General features: G+C 35.6%; 1 pseudogene; it reads right to left on the reverse strand.

Annotated features, from left to right (window-relative positions):
• Nucleotides 1–1,107: 1,107 nt before the first annotated feature.
• On the reverse strand, nt 1,108–1,547 carry LOC148544978 (DNA topoisomerase 2 pseudogene; annotated as a pseudogene).
• Between the last annotated feature and the right edge of the window lie 17,217 nt (nt 1,548–18,764).

An 18,764-nucleotide genomic window follows, 5' to 3' on the forward strand; every position in this document is an offset into this window, starting at 1 on the left:
CTGAAACTAGAGTGCACTTAATTCTCCTTAAGTAGGTTGGACTTAGTACCTAGGTGTTACTAGATTTGGGATAGCTTAGGTGAGTTACAAGAGTGAGTCTCTTGGAATTTGTGGTTGTTATCAATCTTGACTATACTAGAAATTCTACCATTGTTGTGATGGAGACTAGATGTAGGTCGCATTGCACTTTGTAGTCGAACTATGATATATCGTGATATTACCAAGGTTTTGAAAACCAAACCGGTCATTGAACCGCTCTTGTTACTGGTTTACTGATTTATTGGTTCAACCGGTTCGAACATAATTTAACCGGAAAATTATTTTATAATAAAATAATAAATAAAATTTGAATAAATACACTAGAATATAATTATATTCTAATATAAACTTTAAAATATCATCCAAATTAAAAGTACTACATAACCACAATGTTCACACAAAAGATATTTTAATCTATTGATTGAGTGTTTAATTTCGAAAGTGTACTGGAACTAGAGTGCACTTAATTCTTCTTAAGTAGGTTGGACTAGCACCTAGGTGTTACTAGATTTGGGATAGCTTAGGTGAGTTACAAGAGTGAGTCTCTTGGAATTTGTGGTTGTTATCAATCTTGACTATACTAGAAATTCTACCATTGTTGTGATAGAGACTAGATGTATGTCACATTGCACTTTGTAGCCGAACTAGGATATATCGTGATATTACCAAGGTTTTGAAAACCAAACCGGTCATTGAACCGCTCTTGATTTACCGATTTACTGATTTATTGGTTCAACCGGTTCGATCGTAATTTAACCGAAAAATTATTTTATAATAAAATAATAAATAAAATTTGAATAAATACACTAGAATATAATTATATTCTAATATAAACTTTAAAATATCATCCAAATTAAAAGTACTACATAACCACAATGTTATAATCTCATTCAAACAAACTCAAAGTCAAATAACAAAAACAACTAATCAAACATAAAATGCATCAATAGTAATCTCAACAACAATTACCTCTCCTTAAGGTACGTATAATTACCTCAACAGTCAACAGTTACCCACAACAATTACCTCTCCTTAAGGTAGTTATAATTCTGCTTTGTAAATTACCTATTAAAACTGCCCATCACATAGACTCACACAAATCTCCCATCTATCACCATTTTTTGGCAAAGCTCCTAATAACAACAAACATGAAAATTAATTAGTACAGAAAACTTCTCAAGAATATTAGATAATTCCCCCAAAACCAAACTTTAATAAAGAGAGACAAAACTAGAAATGGGTGCTGGTTTGGATTTCTCTGCAGATTTTAGCTAGAGATCGGCTTAATTGTGGAAGGATTTTAGTTTAGTCATCTTGCCATTGAGTTCAACCTTGACAGTCTTTCCAAGACAGCCAGCAATGTCAACCACCCATTTTTTCATCAAAACTACTACATCTTCTTCAAGCTCCGCCATCTTGAACTTTTCCAAGTCAGGCTTAAAGGTTACCTTGGTCCAGTTCTCACCTTCTTTGCATTTGGTAATCACGTGATCATACTTTTTTCCCATATTGTTCGAAAACACCTATAGCAACAACTAAGCAATACAATAAGCATTGCCCTCAAAATAACTGCATTCAACTTCATAAATGTACACGGAACATGAAATTTCAACAAAAAGGAAAAAAATTTGAAAAGAAGAGGAAACAATTTAACAAAGAATCAACTAAACTCTCCGTTCAGTTCTAAAGCTCTATATATTTAGGAAAAACAAAACTTATGAAGATCCAAAATTCACTTCATACACGCAGATAAAAGTTAGGGTTCAGCATTATCAATTAAGTAAACAAATTCATAAATCACATAGAACATAAGTCCAAAAAATAATTATTCATAACAAAACAATCAAAATTATTCAATAATTGTTCAACCCAGTAACAAGTAACAACAACAAAGTTCACAGCTTAACTAACAACAATTACCCATAATTATTCAACAAAGTTCACAGTTCATAGAAAATAAAAAAAAAAATCACAATTCACAGTTCATAGAAAAATAAAAAATCACAGTTCACAGTTCATAGTTCACAGTTCACAGAATTTCACAGTAACAAAAAATTATTCAATTATAGTTAAAAAAAAATTACCTAGAAGCTAAAAGCCTTGAACAAAGCACGTAAGAGGGAGACACCGAGACAAGGAGCACCTTTGAACGGGCTTCGAATGGGACAGGGGCTGCGGTGGAACAGAGGTAGCGCCGACGGGACCGTGGCTGCGCGACGGAGGCTTCCACATTCGCACGGTGGCTGCACGATGGAGGGAAGGAAGGTTGCGATGGCTGCTGCGCGATGGAGGGAAAGTGAGAGAGCAAGCAGTGGCTGTTCGAAGTTGGAAGTTCCAACGGCGGTGGTAGCAGGCGGTGGCTAAACGAAAGTGAGGGAGGAGTAGGAGCTCGATGAGAGGAGCTCTGGACTGGGTGTGAGAGAGGCAGAGGGTGTGTTCTGGAATCTGGAGTTTGGTTAGGGTTGGGCAGCCAAAATGGGCTAAACCCATCGGGCCAGCCCGTTTACTCATTTTAATGGGCGGGCTTTGCCTCTAAAATTAAGCCCGTTTAAATTTCGGGCTAAACGGGCTGAGCCTGATTAACCCGAAAAAAATGACGGGTTAAACGGGCTAGTCCGCAAGCTAAACAGGTGGCCCGTTTATTTTTCTTTAACATTTTTTTTCAAAAAGTTAACACTTTAGCCGATATTTCTCTTGATCCGACCCGAAAATCTGACCCATCAACTAAAAACTATTATTTTTTAAAGGTTTTTGACCTAAAAGTGGTATTTTTTGTTAAAATATTTTTCAAAAAATAAAATAAAAGGATAAACGGGCTGGCCCGATTAACCCATCGGGCTGGCCATAAACGGTCCGGACTAAAAAATTATGGCCCGTGAATAAAGAGAGCTTAAACGGGCTAGCCCATTTAACCCGTGGGCTTAAGGAGCCAGGCCTAAACGGGACGGGCTAGACTGTTTGACAGCCCTTGGGCTGGAGTAGTGGAGTTAGGGCTCAGCACCAATATAAACGACGGTGTTTGCTTCTATTTCAAACAAATTGGCCGGGTTACGGTTCGGTTCGACCCACCAGTTCTCGACCGGTTCGTTAGTTTAATAACGGTTTTTAAAATTGGCAATTTTAACATCTGACCGATTCGTTTTTTGTAACGGTTCACGGTTCGACCGGTTCAATCAACTGGTCCGAATCAATTTTCAGAACCTTGGATATTACTCTTCTTCCCTAAAATTTGCAACTTCCATTTTCGTTTTAGTCTCCTACTGCGAGACAAGGCAAAAATGAAAATAACATCCTATTTATCAGTTCCACTACATAATCTAAAAAAATTTTTATCACTTGTGTTTCCTTAATTTAACTCCCTCTCAACTCACTTGAAAACTTTCAATTGGCATCAGAACTTAGACTCAAGGGACAAGCTTAATAGTTTGGAGTAAAGATCTATGGCAACCTTTGTGGCTTATACGTTGACCGAAAGACAATCTTATTTTAGACATTCTTTCCTCAATGGAACCAATTCTTCTTATTAGAAAGAAAGGATGAGAATTTTTGTGCAATCAACTGAGTACAACATGTGGAAAATCATTGTGAATGACTCAGATATTCCTACCAAATGTGACGTTGAAGGCAATGTTGTTCCAAAAGAAGATTCCGAATGGATAGCTGAAGAAAAGAAGAGAGTGGAGCTAAATGCCAAAGCTATCAATATGATACAGTGTGCCATTAGCTTTGAGGAATTCACAAAAGTCTCAATGTGCAAAATAATAAAAGAGATATGGGACAAGTTGCAACTCACACATGAGAAAATCGAACAAGTTAGAGAAACCCTTGTTAACATGCTTATGAAGGAATATGAAATCTTATTCATGATGGAAGATGAATTTATGGTTGCACTGTTTACGAGGTTCTTCATCATCATCAATAACCTTAATGTAATGAAAAAATACTTCTTTGAAGTAGATCTTGTTAGGAAGATTTTAAAAAATCTTACCAAGCAATGAGAGATCATGAGCACTACCATATCTGAAGCTAATAATTTCAACAAAATTACTTATGATGAATTGAAAGAAAAGATACTGGTCTATGAATCTACTCATCTCAGCAATTATAACAAGAAAATGGAAGTGGCATTTAAATAAAAGATCACATCAGAAGAAGAAGATGAAGCCAACCTATCCGATGATGAGTTAGAATTCATTGCTGAAAAATTGAAAAGGATGATGAAACAAAAAGGCAGATGTAGAGAATGTCCACAAAAGAAAGCATTGCCCTCATGGGATGAGTTGGAAAGTGATAAATCTGATTGTAAAGCTCATGTTTGTCTCATGGGAAATCAAGATGATTTTAATGAGGTAAATTTTTCTGAACTATCACCAAATGGATTGTTATTATCATTGATAATTTAATTGTGAATTCTAAATTTTTTTTTGATAAATATGCTAAATACAAGAAAGAAAAGGAAGCTTTAAAATCAGAAGATAATTAGCTCAAAGAGCAATTAATCATGGCCGAATCTTCTTGTGTTTTAAAATAAGAAAATGGGTTTTTCAAAACTGAAATTGAGGATTTAAAATTGAGGCATTCAGCTGTTGAATCAAGTGACACTCTTGCTGAAAATGAAAAACTTGATGAGAGGATCAAGAACTTCAACATTAATTTAACAAAGTTTGTTCAAAGTTCAGAAATTTTGGACAAAGTTCTTGCTAATGAAAGGCCTCTTTTTATAAAATCTGGTCTTGATTTTGTGGTGGAAAGAAAACATGTTTTGAAAATTGATTATAAAACCTCGCCTTCCAAAACCAAAAGGGCCAAAATTGTTTTTAATATAAATCATAAGGCCACCTCTCTCAAACACAAGAATTCTTTTTATCAATAAAAAATTTCAACAAGAAGCAACATTTGTTTCAACTGCAATAAAGCTAGACATTCTTTACCACAATACATTTTTGAAAAGAAAAATGGTGATAAAATTTATAATATTGTTCATGATTATAATGCTCTTAGATAACCAAAATAACTTAACATAAAAGGATTCAAAATTAGATACCAAAAATTTTGTAAAAGATGTTACATGTTTGTCTTACATCCAAAAAGTAAAAGAGAGATTTGATATTTTTGATAAATGGATGTTCGATGTTCAAGGCATATAATGAGATGGTAAACTTTCTTCATCAAGATAAATAAGTATAGAGGAGGATTTGTGACTTTTGGAGTTGATTGAAAAGCAAAATCATTGAAATGGATGAAATTAGAGAATATTTGAAGGAGTTATATCAAATTCATCTAATACTTAAGAGAAGACAGCACTATGGCAACATGAACTAGAAAATTCTACAGAAGAATTATGCAGGAGACAAAATTCTGAATCATCTTTTGGCTCTGAATATTCTGAAGCTAAGACTTATATTGATTCATCTGAATCTAATGCTATTTTCCAGTTTTGTCTCTCAGGTCGAGACGAGATTTTTTTGGGTATGATGAATGGGGAACTTTCTTTTTTGAGCTTTTTTTCTATCCTTTATTGCTTTATGTTTTCTTTTCATATGCTCTATTTTTTCATCATGCTTTAATGCTTTTCTTTCATCCATGATTGATTTGATACATGTATGCTTTGCCTTTATGATAATTGCTATGATTTTATATATTGATTGAGAAGTTTTGACACATTATGTCTCGATATATGTTTATATATTTTCACTATTACAGCTTCAATTTTTATGTTTTAATCCTTTATTTCAGTTTGTTGCTGCATGTTTGTTATGACTATTTTCTTTTTATAGACGTTTTGGATTAATGCAGTATATATATATATATATATATATATATATATATATATATATATATAGTTTTCTTCTTTTGATGACAAAAAGGGAAGAAGATTGAACCTATGTTTTCTTATGTTTGTTTTTTTGCTGCTATAGTTATTTTAAGCACATTGACAGGGGAGCTTCCTACTTTATCAAAAAAGTCATCTTTATCTTATTCCCTTTGTTCAATTAGAATGTTTGTCATCAAGGGAAAGATTGTTGAGTTCAGAGAATATTTGACAACCTTGATAATGACAAACATTTAATTGAGGTATAATTGATTGAGTGCATTAATTATATTTTCCAAGTGTTGCAGGAAAGATTTGATAGGTTCTGATTTTCAACAAGAAAACATAAAAAAATAAGCAATTATTGTGATATATTCTTACTAAAATAAGAAGGCAACAAACAAAAAAAGATTTTATGTATTCAGATTTGGAATATTCAAACTTGAAGATTAGCCTTCTTTATATAGTTGGCAATCCTTCAAGGATGAATTCAAGAAAAAGAAATCAATCATAAGCAAGAATCATGTCACATAAATTGGACAGCTGCTGCACTTGATATTAATGGACAAAGAAGGAAAGATTCTCAATGCCAATGGTTAGAGCATTAAAAAGTGCAACGGCTAGCTTGATTAAAAGAAAATTATTCTTATATTAAAGAAGAGATATGAAGCTCTATATATTGATGGATCATCAAGGAAGAAGGAAACCAATTCGTGCATATTTTCAGACCATACAAACAGCCTTTGTTTTCTTTGTTTTTGAGTGTGTTCATATTTCTCTATTGTTTAGAATTAAGCTTATATTGAGAGATACAAAAGACAAAGAGAGTTGAACACACAAAAGTCATTTAATCTATTGTTTGGGTATTTGATTTCGAAAGTATGCTGGGATTAGAGTGTATTTAGTTCTTCTTAACTAGGTTGGGTTAGCACCTAGGTGTTACTAAATTTGGGATAGCTTATGTGAGTTACAAAAGTGTGAGTCTCTTGGAATTGGTGGTTGTAATCAATCATGATTATATTGAAAATTCTATCATTGTTATGATGGAGACTGGACATAGGTCACATTGCACTTCATGGCCGAACCAGGATATATCGTGGTATTAATCTTCTTCTTCCCTAAAATCTGTAGCTTCTATTTTCGTTTTATTCTCTTACTGTGGGATAAGACAAAAACAAAAATAATCTCCTATTTATCAGTTTCACTACATAACCTAAAAAAATATTTATCACCTGTATTTTCTTTATTCAACTCCATTCTTAACTCACATAAAAACCTTTAATTATTATTATTACTACTACTATTATAATATTGTTATAATGTTATTATCATGACATTATTACTATTATTATAGTTAAATTATAATTAAATATTTTATTTGTGGCAGGCTACGAGGACATTGTTATCCCGGAAACTTGTTTCACCTAAGACCTATATAATGAGATCATCGCAACGCACTAGAATCGTTTAGGTTCTTTCACGTCTCACAAATTGGCAAACTGAAAGAACACTTTGCACTTCTGTCAGCTTTAGTTGAAAGGTAAAGACATAAGATTCATACATTTCACTTCTGATTGGCGAATGCACCGTCACCCTAGACGATGACATGCTGGATATTTTTGGCCACTCGGTTAATAGGGACCAATGACCGACCAATTAGATAGTAATCATTTGTTCTTGGCAGAAAACTGTATGGAGATTTTTGACGGGGAGCCCGAACCAGATGATCACACAATGGGAAAGATAAACCTTTCATGGGTTTGACAATGTAGAGACATCGAGCCACTAGATATCCATGAATCTATCGAGCGATATGTCTGGTGTCACATCTTTTGTAGTACCTCTTTCATTTTGCATAGAATGTCTAGAGCTCGGAATCATACATCATGCAGTCAACTCCTTTAGGCACCACCCTCACCACCTAAGCAACTGTTGGCACAGTTTAGCCCGCTATGCAAAGCTTTAGCTCCTGTGTATGCCAATGGAACCATATTGGGTGGCGGGAATAGCAGTTCTTTTGGTGGAGTATTTGTCCCAGAGGAGTTAGAGAAAGAGGATCCAGAGAAAGACCTCGAAGAGGAGTTACCACCTTCTGGGAATGATGCTTCGATAGGCAGATCACATGGAGGTTTACCGAGCGAATGGTGATATTTGAGTTCAGTTTAGGGGACGTAATGAGCCACTATTTTATGGTTTATTTTGTACTGAATTGAGTTGATTTTGTCAACTATTCTCACACTTATTCATATAAATTGCATGTTTTATATTTTCCTTCCTAATTTCGGGCTATGATTGAAAACATGCTTCTTTGGCCTTAAATATGCTAATTTTAATCCTCTCTCTCTTTACCATTCAATGCCGTGATATGATTGTTAAGTGTTTTCAGGGTTTATAGGACAGGAATGGCTTAGAAGATGGAAAAGAAGCATGCAAAAGTGGAAGGAACACAAGAAATTAAGGATTTTAGAATCTGGTAGCAACGCGCCTGCATGGACGACGCGTGCGCGTGACCAGTGCAAGAGGCAAGCGACGTGTACGCGTGGATGGCGCATACGCATGACCAGGAATTTGTTCAGTGACGCGTACACGTGGCTGACGCATACGTGTGACAGAGTGTCACATGCTGCACTTAACAGAACTCGCTGGGGACAATTTCTGGGCTGCTTTTGACCCAGTTCCAGGCCCGAAAATACAAATTAGAGGCTGCAGAGTGGAGCTGGAAAGGGGGATTCAATCATTAACTTTCATTCACATACTTTAGGTTTTAAATGTAGTTTTCTAGAGAGAAAGGCTCTCTCCTGTCTCTAGGTTTTAGGGTTTCTTTTAGTTTTAGTTCTTCTCAAACTTAGATTTTTACCTTATTTTAATTTAGTTTCTTTTCTACATTCTGTTATTCTAGCATCTTAGTTTATCTTCTCTTGTTTCTTTCTCTATTTTTCCCAATTTAATTTATGAACTCTTCATGTTAGATTCAATTTCCTTTTTAATGCAATTTGAAGCATTTTATGTTTATTGCTTCTCTCTTCATTTGTTATTATTGATTCCTTGCAATTGTTGGTGTTAGATTTTACATTCTCTTATTACTTTTTGATGTTTTTATTTTATGCCTTCCAAGTGTTTGATAAAATGCGTGGGTGGATTTTAATTTAGATTTTTATGTTCTTGACTTAGATTGATTATTTAGAGATTCTTGAGTTATCAAAAGTCTTTTTGTTGATTGGTGATTGAAGATTGTCGGTTAGCTTGAACTTCACCAAAGCTAGTCTCTCACTATGAGTTGACTAGGACTTGTGAACTCAAGTTAATTGTATGCACTTGACCTTCCTCCATTGGTTAGAGGTTAACTAAGTGAAGGCAATTTACATTTACCATCACAATTGGTGATGATAATTAGGATAGGACTTCTAATTATCTTTCTTTGCTATGAGCTTACTTAGTTATTAGTTATTTTCTTGTCATTTACATTCCTTCTTCAACATTTAAAAACTCTAAAAATACTTTTCCATAACCAATAATGAACACACTTTCCTGCAATTCTTTGAGAGATGACCCGAGGTTTGAATACTTCAGTTAATTTTATTGGGTTTGTATTTGTGACAAACAATCTAAACGTTGATTGAGGTTTAATTGTCGGTTTAAAACTATACTTGCAACGCGATATTTTTGTGAAAATCTTTACCGACATTTTTCCTCTCATCAGTTTTTGGCGCCGTTGCCAGCGAATTGCAAATGTGTGCCTTATTATTGGTTCTTGTGAATATTGTGAATATGTTTGCCTTTTTGTTTATTTGTTAGTTTTTGCTATTTTTAGGAGTTGTTTTCATTAGTTTTTGTTAATAGTTGTTTTTATTTTTTCTCGCTATCATGAATTCTCATCCCTTTGGCTATAAGTGTGGTTATAATTATGTTGTAGGAAGTGGAGATTACAATGAAGGCTTGCATCAAGGTTGGAACAATCAAAGGTGGGAGGAACCTCAAGCTTATGGACAACCATCTTGGCAACAACCTCCTCCAACATACTATGAGCAAGAGCCATTCAAAGATGCATATCATTTCGATGGCTATGGTGGACCTCCCTGTGACTACCAACAACCACCACCATATGCCTATGAACCCCCTCTTCAACATAGTTTTGAATAACCATACTCACAAGTCCCCTACAATCAAACACTTCCATATGACCCTAACCCATATCCACCATACCAACCACTTTATGAGCCAAATGAACCATACATAGAGCCATCCCAATTCCAACCCAATTACTCCCAAGAACCACCACCCCAATATACACCACCTCTAATGTATGTGAACTTTCAACCACAAGATGAATTTTCCTTTCCACCACAACCCTCCATAGGGAAATGTCCATATCCATCAATCCAAGAGTAATATGATCCTAATTATGTTAGCCAAGTGGAACAAGAGCCGCGGGATCATTTTAAGGAAGCAATGGATCGACTTCAAGCAACCATCCACAAATGGAGCGAGAGGAAGACCGAAAAGCACATGAAACTCTCATGGCTAACATTGCCAAAACACGAGCCACCATCGACCCATGGGATTCATGCAACAAACAAAGCATTTCCATAGATGAATGTGAAAAGTCAACCGAAGAGCGAAGCATGAAGGAGATCTTAGAATTTTAACCTGAGAACAAGGGACTAGAGTGTGTTGTGCAACAAGTGGAAAAGATGGAGAGTGTTGAACCGCCACATCCTTATCATGATGAACCACCTTCCTATCATGAATCCTTCCTCCCGAGCAATAAACCCTTATAGCCACTCAAATCTCCAATGGATGACACTCTTGGTGTTCTTCTTCAATGGCAAAGAGAAATGTAACAGACGACAGTAGAGTTCATAGCTACCTTGACTGAGGTAGTAGATAATTTAGCCTCCCTACGCTTCGACACTCAAAATACCCCCATGGCCGCATGTGGAGAATCTAATGAGGAGCGTAGCATGAAGGAGAAACTAGGAACTCCGGTGGAAAGTGAGGAATGTGACTTTGTATTGGAACAATTGGAGAAAGTCGTAATTGTTAAAGAGGAAGAAGTGGTTGAAGACTTAGGAGATTCTGAACCTCTATGGGAATCTAGAGTTGTAAAGTATTCCTGCAAGAAGCTTGAAATTAATGTTGAGGAGGGTAGTGCACAACCTCCAAGGCATGTTCCCTATGAAGAATTGGATGGAATGGATCAAGAGGCAAGTTCCTTTTGTGATGATAATTATGAATCAAGCCATCCTAGTAATAAATTTGCATCCACAAGTGAACCCCTTGAGTCTGAAGAACCTTCTCCTGATGAAATTGAAAGCAACATTGAGGTAGATTTCTCTCAACCTCGTATTTATGATTTGAGTGATGGAGAAGAGTTGGATGAATTCGGTTAGGAAGAGCTTGAAGGTGAAGAATCTCCTCAAAAGGTGGAAGTCCTTCGGCAAGGTTGGACGGGAGTTGAATATGCTTTGTCAAGATCGTTGGAGACTTCTCTACCTAGGTTGCCGTCTACTTCTTCATTTGAGTGAGTAAAACTTATCTCTCTTAGCTTTACTGTCCCACTTGAGTATGGTATTCTTGAAACAGATGGCCAACTTAGGAGGCTTTATGGAATGAAGCGTAAGAAAAGGATGTTTAGTGATTGGAGTTGCAAATCAAGACTCATCAACGTTGAGATTTCAAGAGCTAGATGCAAGGGTTGGACTAGTGATCAATTGGTTGGATCTAAGAGAAAAGTTTGGTACTTCATTCAGAATTTGGATTGCTTGCAACCCGGTTGGAACAATGATGATCCACTTAAAGACGGGTGTAGAAACAAGATTTGGGATCCCGATATACAACATGATCAACATTGGGAGCTCAAAACTTTTGAAGAACTTCATCAAGGCTTGGTAAATTCACTTGAAAATGTTGGAGCTTATTGGAAGTCCAAGCGTTGGTGGAAGTTTCAAGATGAATTCAAGCACAAGACACCATGAAAAGGAGCTCACCAAATGTCCAACTTAAGGACTTTAACTAAAAGTGCTAGGTGGGAGACACCCCACCATGGTAAATTCTTCCTATTTTCTCTTTTATTTATATTCGTAATAAGTTGAATTTTCAATTTTAGTTGGGTTTATTTGGTTTAAGTTGTGGTTTCACCTGTTTAATAATGTTTGCCATTAATTTGATAGCTTAAAAAAATAAAAAAAAATTTCGTATCATGTGTGCGCGTGGCCGATGCGCACGCGTCATACTTAATGTTGCTCTCTGGTACAAAAACCCAAGAGTTGTGCTGGAACCATGCAGGTGGGGTGCCAGGCGCACAACCCAACCCACGCGTACGCGTCATTTGCTTTTTTGGCCACCCACGCGTATGCGTGGATGATGCGTGCGTGTCGATGCCAAAATCTTGATGATCCAGTACTAAAACCCAAGACTTATGCGGGAACTGTGCGTGTGTTGTGCGAGGAGCGCAATTCACACCCACGTGTACGCGTGACTGACGCGTACGCGTCACCTCCTCATTCTGCAACTCACGTGTACGCGAGGGTGACGCTTACGCGTCGTGTCTTCTTTTTCTTTTTTTCTTCTTTCTTCTCTCCTTTCTTATTCTTTCCTCTTCCTTTCTCACTTTATTCTCCTCCCTTCTCATCCTTGTTCTCTTTCTTCTTTTTTACTTATTGCATTTGCATACTTTCATCCATTGCATTTTCTCTTTGTGCATGTTTTTATTTTCTTTTCTAAGTTTTCTATTTTTCCATTGGTGTTAAATTTTCTTACTCAACTGTTGAAGATTTCTTCCATTGTTTTGGTGCTTAGTGACTTGTTTTATATTATTGGGTGATATTATTTTTAGGTCAATGCTAATCTCTTATGACACTTGTATTCGTTTTGCATTGATATGAACTTATATTGTCTTTCATGACCAACTTTCTCTCCCTCATTGTTGCACTTCTTGCACTATTGATATGCCATTTGCCTATATTATTTTCTCACTTGCATGTTGTAGCTAATATGTAGTCGAGAACCTCATTACTACTTGGCATTCGCCACCCATATTTTATTTGTTTTCATATCTTTGTTTGTGGGTGATCCTTCTTTCTTTTTTCTCTTCTTTCAGGATGGCCATCATGAAGGAAAATGGAACACTTCTCAATGGGGCGACAAACAAGTCCCACCGCACAATCTTTGGAGAAAGCGCATCCGTTATAGCAACCCGTCCACTTGCACATCTTTGCATACACCGAGGACAGTGCAATCTTTAAGTGTAGGGAGGTCGATACCGACTTTCGTGGGTAACAATTTTGTCTTTCCAACACCAATGTTTAATTTTCTTTGTTAGTTAGTTGTTGCATTGCATAAAATATTGCATGTGTAGTTAGTTGCTTGCATTTATGCACTACTTGGTTGAAGTGATGAATTCTTTTCCAAGAAACTATTTTATAGCATTTCACTAATTTGAATTAAAAATTATTAAACTTGCTTGAAGAATTTATTTTCAAACATGGTTTAGAGCTTGAACACACAAACCCAGTGAAATTTTTGAACCTATTTGATTGGTTGCATTTTATCAACCAATATATTTTGTTTTGGTGTGTGTTGTTCTCTCTAAAATTGTGATCTTTGTCTTGCTTGATTCTATATTTCTATCGTTTGATGTATGCATGCACCTACGTGATTGAGGCCTTTGTTTCACTATAGCTCACATACCCATATGGCCTTACCCTTTCATTATCCTTTGCAAACCAATGTTGAGCCTATTTTACTCCATTTGTTCTTTACTTTAACACATCATTAACTCTAGGCAAAAAATAATAAATGACCTTAATTTGAATCCCTGGTTGGCTTAGACTAGTGAAAGTGCTCATGATTTAAGTGTGGTTAAGTTGGGTTTGGAAATATTTGGTTTGGGAAGTGAGTATATTAAACTTTTTTGTGAAAATGTGAAAAGAATGTTGAGGACATGTTCATGCATTCAATACCTTAATTGTATGCATTGACAAAACAAAAGAAAAAAAAACCAAAAATAAAAGAGAAATAAAAATAAAAAAAAAGAAAAAGAGAAAGAGCAAATAATAAAAGGGGACAAAATACCCCAAAGTAAATGGTGGTAGCAATGCATATGAGTTGTATTCAAATTTGGGATGCATGAATATGTGGTAAAACATAGTTAATGGGTAGTTAGATTTTGTATTCTGATTACATGGATTGTCTTTATTTAGGTGGAAAGTTTAGGTTAATCAAGGATTCAGATTTTAGTCCACTTGACTAAATGCAATCCTACCTCGACCTTAACCCCATTACAACCCTTAAAAGACCTCTTGATATGTGTGTTCATGCAATAAATTTTTGTTGATTGTTAGAAGAAGAGCAATCTTTAGAAAGCAAGATTAGTAGATAACCGAGAGAATCGACCCTGAAACACTAGAGTGATTAGATTATATACACTTCCGGTGAGGGTTCGATGCTCGATTCTTTATTCCTGGCTTTCACAAGCTTTCTTCTTGCAAGTCAATTTGTACTTCATTTTAGGATTTGAATTAGTGGAATCCCGTTCATATTTATTCTTGGAGAATTTGATTTACTTTTAACCAAGTAGGTAAAAGCATTTTGCATTTAGTTGCATTCATATAAATAGGTTGTATTTCATAAATTCGACCATTCCTCTTCACCTCCTTTATAGCTTCTCTTGAGCTTAGCATAAGGACATGCTAATGTTTAAGTGTGGGAATATTTGATATGCCACTATTTTATGGTTTATTTTATACTGAATTGAGTGGATTTTATCAACTATTCTCACACTTATTCATATAAATTGCATATTTTACATTTTCCATCCTAATTTCGTGCTATAAATGAAAACATGCTTTATTAGCCTTAAATTTGACAATTTTAATCCTCTCTCTCTCTTTACCATTCATTGCCAAGATATGTTTGTTAAGTGTTTTAGGGTTTATAGGGCAGGAATTGCTTAGAAGATGGAAAAGAAGCATGCAAAAGTAGAAGAAACACAAGAAATTAAGGATTTCAGAATCTGGTAGCGACGCGCACGCATGGACGACGCGTACGCGTGACCAGTGCAAGAGGCAAGCGAAGCGTACACGTGGATGATGCGTACGCATGACCAGAAATTTGTTCAGTGACCCGTACGCGTGGCTGACGCGTACGCGTGACAAAGCGTCACGTGCTGCACTTAACAGAACTTGCTGGGGGCAATTTCTGGGATGCTTTTGACCTAGTTCCACGCCCGAAAATACATATTACAGGCTGTAGAGTGGAGCTGGAAAGGGGGATTCAATCATTAACTTTCATTCACATACTTTAGGTTTTAGATGTAGTTTTCTAGAGAGAAAGGCTCTCTCCTTTCTCTAGGTTTTAGGGTTTCTTTTAGTTTTAGTTCTTCTCAAATTCAGATTTCTACCTTATTTTAATTTAGTTTCTTTTCTACATTCTGTTATTCTAGCATCTTAGTTTATCTTCTCTTGTTGCTTTCTCTACTTTTCCCAATTTAGTTTATAAACTCTTCATGTTAGATTCAATTTCCTTTTTAATAGAATTTGAGGTATTTCATGTTTATTGCTTCTCTCTTCATTTGTTATTATTGATTCCTTACAATTGTTGGTCTTAAATTTTACATTCTCTTATTACTTTTCTATGCTTTTATTTTGTGCCTTCGAAGTGTTTGATAAAACGCGTAGGTGGATTTTAATTTAGATTTTTATGTTCTTGACTTGGATCGATTATTTAGAGACTTTTGAGTTATCAAAAGTCTTTTGTTGATTGGTGATTGAAGATTGCCGGTTAGCTTGAACTTCACCAAAGCTAGTCTTTCACTATGAGTTGACTAGGACTTGTGAACTCAAGTTAATTGTATGCACTTGACCTTCCTCCATTGGTTAGAGGTTAACTAAGTGAAGGCAATTTATATTTACCATAACAATTGATGATGATAATTAGGATAGGATTTCTAATTCTCTTTTCTTGCTAAGAGCATACTTAGTTATTGGTTATTTTCTTGTCATTTACATTCCTTCTTCAACATTTAAAAGCCCCAAAAATACTTTTCTATAACCAATAATAAACACACTTCCCTGTAATTCCTTGAGAGATGCCCCGAGGTTTGAATACTTTGGTTAATTTTATTGGGTTTGTATTTGTGACAAACAATCTAAACGTTGATTGAGGTTTAATTGTCGGTTTAGAACTATACTTGCAACGCGATATTTTTGTGAAAATCTTTACCGACATTTTTTCTCCCGTCAGGACGTCAATTAATATTCTTTTTGCGGCATCTCTGCTAGTACTTTTTTAGTTTAGTCTCTCCCTTTTGTTAGTATACAGAGAAAATGGGAGAATCTAGAAGTGCTAGGCTAGTCCGGGCACCAGTTAGGTGGATTTTTGTATGGGCCAATGTAAAACTCTGATTTAACAAAGATTAAATAAATAATTAATTAAATATGGGCGGTAATGAGTGAAAATTTTAGAATCATAATTTGACAATTTAAATATTGTATTTAGACTCAGTGGATTTTTCTAAGTCATAAAAACATAGTTTTCTGCATAAAAACACACACTAAAAATTTGATTGGCAGTACCGGCTGAGATCTGTCCAATACTGCAGCTGAGAAAATTAATTATAAGTGAACTAGGTTAAGAAATTAGAATTTATAATTTGGGAAGATAAAAATATTTAAAATACAATTTAAAACTCAAATCTTAAAAGGTTTGGCCCAAAATTAGGCTAACGTACTAAATCGAGTGAACCAGACTCAAGTGGGCCCAAGACTATAATATAATACCTCACTTCAGCACCAAAGTCATTGTTCTTCCCTTATTTCCCTTGAGTTCCACGAAGAAGAGAGAAGAGAAATAAGAAAACCCTTGTCACTATTCACTTTGATCTTCCTTTGCCCATAACTTTTAATCCGGAGCTCCGATTGACAAGCTGTTTGCAGCCACGCGTAGCTCTTCTCATCCTCTTCAATTTTTTCTAAGATTTGTGGTAATAAACTTTTATAATTTTTTCTAGTTTCCTTTTCTCTTGAAATTCGCATTTGTGATTTTTAGGATATTAAGTTATTATAATTTTGATTATTTAGGAGTACTCTTGTGTGGATTCCAAGTGGGTTTCATTCCCATTTCTAGTGGGTTAAGGTAAAGACGCTTATTCCCATTTGGAATCTTTCAATTCTATGAATCCGAGGTTAAAAAAATTGTGGTTTTGTGCTGAATAGCATAATTGTTGAGTTGATTGATGCGGAGTTCAATTGTGGATCAAGTGGCGAGGCTTTGTCGGACATTGGGATTTTTCGAATAAAGGACACAAGGGTCTGGAACCGCCGTCGCTAAGGAACGGGTTTGAGTTCTAGCAGGCATTATGTAAAGTTATGTAAATGCCTAGGTTAGATGACCCTAAGATAGGTGTGGCTTGAATTTGGTTGTTGATTATGGATGTGAATGGGTATATGTATATGTGTGCTTGATTGAGAATTATTTTGATATTATAAAGTGAATGATAATTTGTTGGTTATGTTAATGGTGAAATTTGGGCCAGAGGCCGTGAATGGGGTGAGAAGTCCCCCAAGGGGTAAGTATGTAATATATGACTAATGTACGTGAATTATTATGTTTGATGATGATGTTGTTGATTGTGATATGATAATGGTAATGTGGTGATGTGATTAGTTGTTTATGGTTGAGAATTGAGGATTTTATTGTTATTGAGTTTGGGTATAAATTATGATAAGAATATGTTGATTGATGATGATAATGGGTATAGAATATGATTGTTGGTGTTGGTGACATTGGTTTAATGATTCATGATGCTTTGTGATGATTATGTTCATAAGAACCTAAGAAAGGTTGTGAGGATTGAAAGGTTTAGGATAACTATATGAATGAGAGATGGTTGAGAATTGTTTGGTATAAGCTTTTGTGTTGTTTTTGGGTATGAATAATTTGGTTAGTTTTGAAGTTTGAAAACTAGAGAATTTTGTAAAACCTTATTTTAATGAACTTTGATGGATCATAACTTGATCCTTAGACCTTGAAATTGAATGATCTTTGTTTTAAATTAAAGATGATTTTAAGAGCTTTAAAATGATATAAAGTTTGAGGAAAAATGGAGTTTTGTAGAGGGAGTTATGAGCGTTTGAAGTTCGGTATAAAAATCTGATTTCTGCAGCTTTAAAATTTGCTTAAGTCTGGTAAGGCTTGCATAGACGACACAGTGCATGCGATGCGGGCATTCTCCACTGCCCGGGTGTCTCGCGTACGCGGGCACTGCATGCGTATGCGAAAGTCCAAATTTCACCCTTTGCGTACGTGAATTTTTACATGCGACGCGAGCATTCCATTCTGTTTTGGAACACTCACGTACGCGAACAGGGTGCCGCGTACGCGACCACCCTTTTTTTCAATAGCATGCGTACGCGGACAAGGGCATGCGTACACGAGACCCCTGTTTTGCAGGAAAATTATTTTCTTCACTTTTCAAGGGTTCTCTAGCTTTCTAAACTTTTTTAATTACTGCTTAGGATTACTAATTAGTGATTAGGACCTAACACTAATAAAAATGTGTTAGTGAATTAAATTAGAAGATGGAGACTTAGGCCTGGTATATAAGTTGGATGAAATTGTTATGTTATTTGATGGTGAGTCGGATTGATGATGAACTTGTGGAATTGAGAACTGAGGATAGTTGTAACGAGTTTGGAACTCGAAGATGAATGGACTTGGGATTGTATGAGCAATGATCACTGAGAATATGATGAGGGTTTCTGGCCTAACAAGGATAGTGGTACAATTTCGCTTGCTCAGTGCGTAAACTGTTGTGCAGGGATGGTGGTTTTATTCTGCCTACAGTGAGAATGGAAGTTTTATCCTGCTCATGTATTGATGAGTTTTTTTAGCAAGGGCGGTTGTATGATCCCAC

Source organism: Arachis ipaensis, chromosome B9 (genome assembly GCF_059453495.1).
Source record: "Arachis ipaensis isolate K30076 ecotype BB chromosome B9, ASM5945349v1, whole genome shotgun sequence".
Taxonomy (NCBI): domain Eukaryota; kingdom Viridiplantae; phylum Streptophyta; class Magnoliopsida; order Fabales; family Fabaceae; genus Arachis; species Arachis ipaensis.